The sequence below is a fragment of the Zalophus californianus genome, chromosome 2, assembly GCF_009762305.2.
Source record: "Zalophus californianus isolate mZalCal1 chromosome 2, mZalCal1.pri.v2, whole genome shotgun sequence".
Lineage (NCBI taxonomy): Eukaryota > Metazoa > Chordata > Mammalia > Carnivora > Otariidae > Zalophus > Zalophus californianus.
Window position 1 is genome coordinate 176,841,474 of NC_045596.1, and position 8,664 is coordinate 176,850,137.

Genomic DNA, 8,664 nt, shown 5'->3' on the forward strand with positions numbered 1-8,664 from the left:
CAGGAGGGCAGAGATCTTATGGAGTTGAAGAGACATGGATTGGAGTTTAGGGAATTTGGGGAGGCCAGGCTGGTTGGAATTTATGCGTTGGAGTTCATGGAGAAAGAGCTTCAGGATCTACGTGGGAATACCCTTGAATCTTTAGCTGAATAAAAATCCGTGGATAGGTCATGTGAAATTCCACAAGGCCCAGAAGGAGCAATTATGAGGAGTAAGCCAAGTTCCCTACAGCCAGAGTGCAGAAACTGTTGAACATGTGGCATATGCTATAGAGACCCCAGAAGTGTGATGCCTTAGTTGTGAGGTAAACTAGCCTTAGATTCTGGAGTCTAGAGTAAAAGCTGTTGTAGACCCTTCAAGACCTTAAAGCCCCCAAAGGATCGAACTGTTCAGTAACTCACCTGACTGCCTACTAGAACAAAGGCTCATTCTAAGAGACAACAACAAAACTCAACAACATTAAGTTGAAAATACCAGGCATCCACCAGTTAAAAATTAATAGACGTGCCAAGTAAGTAGGAAAAATATCAAAATAGATCAGAGAGGCAACAGAAATATATTCAGAAATGACACAAATGGTGGCATTAACAGGCAAAGACTTTAAGCATCTACTATAAATGTACTCAATATGGTCAATGATTTTTTTTTTAAGATTTTATTTATTTATTTGAGAGACAGAATGAGGGAGAGAGAGAGAGAGCATGAGAGGGAAGAGGGTCAGAGGGAGAAGCAGACTCCCTGCTGAGCAGGAAGCCCGATGCGGGACTCGATCCCAGGACTCCAGGATCATGACCTGAGCCAAAGGCAGTCGCTTAACCAACTGAGCCACCCAGGCGCCCTATGCTCAATGATTTAAAGGGGGAAAATGATGGGAGAGGAAAGAGATGTTTTCTTTAAAACAAATAGAATTTCTGGAGATGAAAATTATAATATCTGAAATTTTTTAAAAAATCTCTATAAAGGGGACGGATAGCACATTTAGCACTGTAAAAAAAAAAAGAGTAATGAATTTGGAGACATAGCAGTAGAAGCAATCCGAAATAACGCAGAGAAAATGGTTGGAAAAAATTTAACGGAGCTTCTGTGACCTATGGGACAATATAAAAAAAAATAAAAATTTTTGGAAGAGGACTTCAGCTGCCTCCATTTTGACCTCAAACATTCTAATTAAGTTCTTCTTTCCTGCTTATCTCTTAATTTAGGCAGAAAAGCCTGAGGGCAAATTATTCCCTGATGGGAACTGAAACTACCCCCTCAAGCAATAAGGACTGCCTTGAGCCAGCAAGACCCCACCCATGATTGGCCGGAGACTATGGTTGACTTGACTTTCATTGCGCACCTGTATGTACCCACCCACCTTTGTCCCACATTTTCCCTATATAAACCTAGAAGTATTTTCAGCACTCTGAAGCATCTTTGAGATGCTAGTCCACTGCCTTCCCAGTGTTGGCCTCACTGAAATAAATTTCCTCCTGGTTTTACCACCACTAGTTTCTCTGCCTTTGGATTTTGTCAGTGGTGAGTGGCCTGACCTGGTCTCTTTGGGACTACCCCCTAGACCCAGATGCTGATAAATATAAAGAATACACCGGGCCACATCATAATCACACTGGTAAAAACAGTAATAAAGAGAAAAATCTTAAAAGCAGCTAAAGGAAAAAAGGCAAAGAGCATAATAAGAATTTTTATAAACTTCTCATTAGAAACTGCAAACCAAAAGTAATGAAATGGTAACTTTAAAGTGCAAAAAACAAAACCAACTGTCAGCTTGGAATTCTACACTCAGCAGGGTGAAACAAAAACTTTTTCTGACAAGCCCAGGAAAGCCACATCCTGAAGTAGAGTCATCCCAGCTGACTTGCAGACCTGTGAGGAAGAAAAATAAATGCTTTTTGTAAGCCACTGGGGTGGTTGGTTATTCAGCATTATTATGAAAATAGTTAAAGTACAGGATCATTTCAAGTCACATGGCCTTGGGTGAAGACAAAATTCCCTAACAGAGAAAGGGACACAATTGGAAGTCTACCACAAATGTTTTACTTCTGATATCACCGGCTTCCTCCTTAGTGGACTCTATGTTTTCCCTCATAACTACAGATTTACCTTTGTGTTTACAAGCTAAGGTTTATAGACTCAGAAACTATAAAGATTTCTAAGATACAACTGAACCAATACTCTCTTTTTGCCAGATTTAGTCATTTTCTCTTTAGATTATGACTTTGAGTCCTGACACACAACTGCAGAAATTGATGAAAATTACTAATCTCATCTCTCTGTCACCTAGAAAATGCTTTTTCTCTCAAAGGAGAAGAAAATGACCCAGTAAACACTGTCAGGATCCACATTACATTAACATTAATAAGCACTAGTTAACTGTTCCACTTGAACTTTTTGGTATATCAATGTCAACTGTTAAGTAAAGAAGATTCACCATCAAGGAGTAATAATTTATCTACATTGCAAATTAGGTGCTTATACCTTAAAAAAATTGCCTGTATGTATGGGAATAAGATACAATAACCATTCATTTATTCAACAAATATTTATTGAGCACCTTTTATGTGCCAGGAATGAGCATTGAACAAAATAACAAAAACTCTTTGCCCTAGTGGAGTTTACATTCAAGAAGTGGAATTAGACAATAAACAAAAGAAATGAGTGCAATGTTTACACTATGGAGAAAAATTAAGCAGGTAAGTGGAATGGGGGGGTGTCCTTGGGGTGGGGGGGCAGGAGGTGGTTGCAATTTTAAATAGAGTGGTTATGGGAGGTTTCTCTGATGATGTACTATTTGAGCAAAGACCTGAAGAAGGTGAGGAGTGAAGGAGTGAACTGTGAGGTTATCAGGTAAGAGAATTTCAGGCAGAACAAGTAACAAGGGGCCTGAGCTGAGAATGTGCCTGGAATGATCAAGAAATATCACAGTGTCCCATACTTTTCTTTGATTGTATGATATCCACATGTAGGAGACACAGATGTTTTTACTTTTTTTTAAAAGATTTTATTTATTCATGAGAGACGGAGAGAGAGGCAGAGGGAGAAGCAGGCTCCCCGTGGAGCAGGGAGCCCGATGTGGGACTCGATTCCAGGACCCTGGGACCATGACCTGAGCCAAAGGCAGATGCTTAACCAACTGAGCCACCCAGGCATCCCCACACAGATGTTTTTAAATGTTGACTTTGCTGTTACTTTCCACATAACACTGAAGGAGAAATGTCAATGATCCTAGTGCCTTCTGCCTAAGAAGATATGTGCCCTAGTTAGCTAAGGAAAAAAGCCTCCCTGAATGTTTGAGGTATGACACAAGCCTGAAAGAGAGGTTTAGAGTTGGTTATTCTCTTATTAACCCCAGTAAAAAATGTACCTGCTCCTGGATTAACCCACTGTCAGTGATAGATCTGTGTGTAGGTATTGTTAGATAGTGGAGTTTGTAAATTGTTCTAGGCTGAACTAAATATGTGAGCTTTGCAGAATTAAATTTGTTTCTAAGTCATTTACCCATTGCTGCCTGGTGCTACAAGTTGTGTTTTTTTGTTCTATATTTAGTTTTATATCTGAGCACGCTTCTGTTCTATTGGTCTGTGGTGTCTGTTCTTATATCTTTCCCATGTTGTTTTTATTGCTTGGCTCTGCAGTGTCTTAATATCTTCTTTAAAAATTCCTCCTTTTTACTCTTCTTTTTCAAGACAGACTTAGCTATTTATGGAGTTTTGATGTTTCACATACATCTTAGGACAAGTTTATTGCTCCTCAAAAATTCATCAAAAATTTTTATTAAAATTGAATACACTAATTTGAGGAGAACTGACATATTAAGTCACCCTATTCAAGAGTGTAACTACTTAGGGCGCCTGGGTGGCTCAGGTGGTTAAGCGACTGCCTTCGGCTCAGATCATGATCCTGGAGTCCCGGGATCGAGTCCCGCATCGGGCTCCCTGCTCAGCGGGGAGTCTGCTTCTCCCTCTGACCCTCTTCCCTCTCGTGCTCTCTGTTTCTCTCTCTCTCTCTCAAATAAATAAATAAAATCTTTAAAAAAAAAAAAAGTGTAACTATTTATTCAGGTAATTTTATATGTCTTTAAAATTTTATGTCCATAAAAGTCTTGTACATTCTTGGTTAAATTAATTCCTAGATACATTATGATTTTTGTTGCTATTATGAATGGCGTTTTCTTTTTACTTTAGGTTGGTTACTTGTGGTGAAAAAAATACTACTGATTTTTTTATAATTCCTAAACTTTCTTATGAATTTTAATAGTTTTTTAAAATTCTGTTGGTTTTTTCTAAGTTGGATGACTATTTCTGCAAATAATGTTTTAGCTTTACTTGTCCTACACTTGGACCACTTTTATCTTTTTCTTTCTTATGGCATTGGCCAGGAGCCTTGATAATTTGTTAACCGTAATTGTACTAGTGCTAGTCTCATGGGAATTGCATATAAATAAATCTTCTCTATTTAGTATAATGTTTTCTGCAGGTTTCAAGGTCTTTTCCTTCAATATTTTAAATATAATACTTTATTTTCTTCTTGTATCTAATGTTGCCTTGGAAATCTGTTATCAACATGATTCTTGCTCTTTTTTAAATGATCTGTTCTTTCTGGAAACTTCCATATTTTATTTTTGTCATTGACGTTCTTAAATTTCTCCACAACGGGGGCCCTTGGGTGGCTCAGTCGGTTAAGCTTCCAATTCTTGATTTTGGCTCAGGTCATGAGATCGAACCCCCCTCACCCCCGGGTTGGGCTCCATGCTGGGTATAGAGCCTGCCTTTTCTCTCTCCAGCTTCCCCTACCCCTTGCCACCCACCACTCACTGGAGCTCTCTTTAAAAAAAAAAAAAAAAAAAAATCCCCACAATGAATCTAGGTAAGGATTTTCTTTTTTTGTCTGTTTCGTTTTCTGGAGGCCTTTCATTTTTCTTTAATTCAGAAAAACTAGCCTCCATTATTTCTTTAAATGTATCTTCTTATCCAGTTTTTTTCTCCTTTCTGGGACTCATAATATCTGCATGTTGGCATTCTGCTTCTACCTTCCATGCCCTCCATATCTCATCTTTCTTTTTACATTTTCCGTATTTATATTTTTGCTCTGCCTTCTGGGAAAGCTCCTCAATCTGATTTTACAAATCTCCAACTTATTTTCCAGCTGCATCCACCCTGCCATTTTTCCTATTTTTGTTTTTTCCCTCCTACTATTCTAGTCAATGATTAACGCAGGGACCTTCAGTTAATTTGCTTCAGGAATTTAGTTCTATGAGGAAGGCAGTCATTAGACTATTATTAAGAAACAAAGACAAAAACTGAACTTAAAAGACTGGAGAAAGGGAAACGGCCACAGACATTCTGGAAACAGTGATTGGTACACACATTTCGAGGTATATGGTTAGCCAGGAGGTTGAATAAGACAATAGAGGGAGATCAAAGAGAACAATTTTAGTGGCTTGTGGATTTTTAGAAGACCTTGAGAATTTTAGTTGGGAGCCTGTGTACCAAGCTGTCATGCCTGCCAGTGTCTTTGCAGCAGCACCCCCAGCTTGTCAAGGCCAGGTCTGTACCATCTCCCTCTTCAGAATGTTTCCTTTTTCATAACTCATATTTCCACTTTTAAATGATTTCTTATTCTTATTCATATTGCTAATATCTTCCTTCACCTCCTTAAGTATATTCATCATGCATATTTTAAATTTTTGGTTCATCGGTTCTAATAATTCTGATTCAGTTGGTATGTGTGATTCAATTTGTTATCTTCATTTTATGGTCTCTTTGCTCCTCCACAGGTGCCAAGTTATTTTGGCTTGTGAGCTCATGTGCCCATGGGAACTTCTGGTAATGTGAAATTGGGGAAAAGGCATGTGTGACCCTCCAGGTGAATTTAAGAAGTCACTGAGCTCCAATCACCATAAAATTAGTGCTAATCACTTCCACTTATTGCTGTCCACCAGGCAACTACTCTTTGAGAGTTTCACCTTTAATCCATTGGGAAGAAATATCTTTGAGACACTAACTCCCCAGTTCATAATCCATCAACTCTGGAACTTGGGGTGCAAGGGTGAAGAAGTCAATGTCTCAAGTGAGCTGGACAGTGTGTTTTATTTTCATCAAGTCTTCTCCCCTGCCAGGTGCCCTAATGCTTCTACCCTGATGTAAGACATGGGCAGGATTAGGATGTTGCTACTGGTGTCCTCCAAGCTTCCATGGCTGCTCCCAGTTGCCTGCTACCCCAGGCTGAGTCCACCCCACTCCCCCAATAAACATGCATACCTCCCACACCATTTCAAAACTACCTTCGGACTCCCAACGAGTGTCTCCTTTTGTTGTGGTTGTGATTGTTCATTTCTCAGATCCATGCAATTTTCTTAATTCTAGAATTTTTCTAGGGTTCGTGGGAAAGGAAGGAAGCTAATGAGTTATGAAACTACTTCCTTATTTCTATAATATTAAGATGTACAGTGTATTAGTTTCCTAGGGCTACCATAGCAGAGTATCCCAGACTGGGTGTCTTAAACAACAGCAATTTATTTTCTTACTATTCTGAAGGCTAGAAGTCCAAGATCAAGGTGTGTGCCAAGTTTGGTTTCTTCTGAGGCCTCTCTTCTTGCTTGTAGATGCCATCTTCTCTTCTCCCTATGTTTTCACTGGTCTTTCCTCTGTAACTGTCTATGTCCACATTTCCTCTTCTTGTAAGCACACCAAATATATTGGATTAGGGCCTACTTTAATGACCTTCTTTTAACTTAATTACCTCTTTAAAGACCCCTGTCTTCTAAAACAGTTACATTTTGAAATATAACAGTTAGGACTTCAGTATATGAATTTTGGGGATACACAATTCAGCCCATATAGCATTCACATTCTATTTTGGAGCTATAATTTCACATTTGATTTAGCTCATTTCTCATGTTTTGACTTTCTCCCTTACCACCTAAGATTTTATGGTCCATTATCATAATTAAAACTCTTTGCAACATCTTAAATTCATTTCCCTAAAAAAAAAAAAAAAACCCATGATGACAAATCTGTCTACCTTCTGCATACTTGCTCTGAGTTCTGAGAGATGCCTTAGAGATCACACAACAGGTCACCATATCATCTGGGTGTTAATACTCCCTGGCAACCCTAGCATGTTTCTCACCTCATTTTGCCTTTCCTCTTGCCAACTCCTACTGTAAACCTCTGCTCTCACCTCCAACCTCCAATCTCCTTCCTGCTTATGCTTACCTCCTGCTTCACAAAGTAAGGCAGAAAGAAACTATTTTAGCTTTCCAACTCCAAATCTTCACCTACCCATATCTGATCTTGTCTTTATTTAAAACTTGGATATTTTGTTCATCATTTTTTTGCATTAATTTTTATTTATTACACTGGAATAATGTTTATCTTAATTGCTGAGTTTTGGGTGCTTAAATTTTGCAAGTGAGTGTCTCATTTGCTTTACCCCCAGCCCTAATCCATCCATCCATTCTTCCCTTCTTCAATTTCTGAGTGAATACCACTACATGTTCTCTGAATTCCCCTCCTCTCCTACATTCTTAGGAAGTTTGAATTTTGTATAATCCATTCTCTCTTCTGTAATTTCCATCTTTTCCTGGCAAGTGGACCTTTCCCTTCTGTATTTAAATGGGCTCAACTCAAAATTTTCCAACTTAAAAAGACAAACCAAACAAAACACTTTCCTCAACCTCAGAAGCCCTACAGCTGCTGCCCTGTCTCTCTTTTCCTCTTTGGAGCTAAACCTCTTGAAAGAAGTGTCTCTCTTTCCATACCATCCACTCACTATATAATATTCCAGAGTTTGGATTCCACCCTATAGTCCAGGGCCTTTGCTTCTCCATTGAGGTCACCAGTCATCTCCCTGTGGTTAAATTAAACCCAGTAGGCTCTTCTCAGAGCTCATCCTATATGAGCTTTCAACAGCATCCAACATTGTTGGCCACTATTTATTTACTGAAACACTTTCTTACTTTGTTTCTGTGACAACACACTTGCCTGGCTTCCTTCCTTTCTCTCCATCCATTCCTTCTCAATCTCCCTGGTCAGTCTCCTGTCTTGTATTCAGTTGTTTAAAGCAGAAATCCTGGGGCACCTGGGTGGCTCAGTCGTTAAGCGTCTGCCTTCGGCTCAGGTCCTGATCCCAGGGTCCTGAGATGGAGCCCCGCATAGGGCTCCCTGCTTTGCGGGAAGCCCACTTCTCCCTCTCCCACTCCCCCTGCTGGTGTTCCCTCTCTCGCTGTGTGTCTCTCTGTCAAATAAATAAATAAAATCTTTAAAAATAAGAATAATAAAATAAACTAAAAGCAGAAATCCCGGGGCGCTTGGGTGGCTCAGTTGGGTAAGTGCCTTCAGCTCAGGTTTTGATCCCAGAGTCCTGGGATCAAGCCCTATGTAAGGCTCCCTGCTCAACGGAAAGTCTGCTTCTCTCTCTCCCTCTGCCTCTCCCCCTGTTCCTTCTCTCTCTCTCTCTCTCAAATAAGTAAAATCTTTAAAAAATAAAGCAGGAATTCTGTCAGGGCTGGATCTTAGGCCCTCTTCTTTTCTCTTACATTCCTTTCTCAGTACAGATTCTCACCCTACGTGTTCTTAGCATTCCTCTAGCTTTATTTACTATCCACTTGCCAATAATTCTCAAACTTACACTTCCACACAAGTTCTTACTTCTGAGATCCAG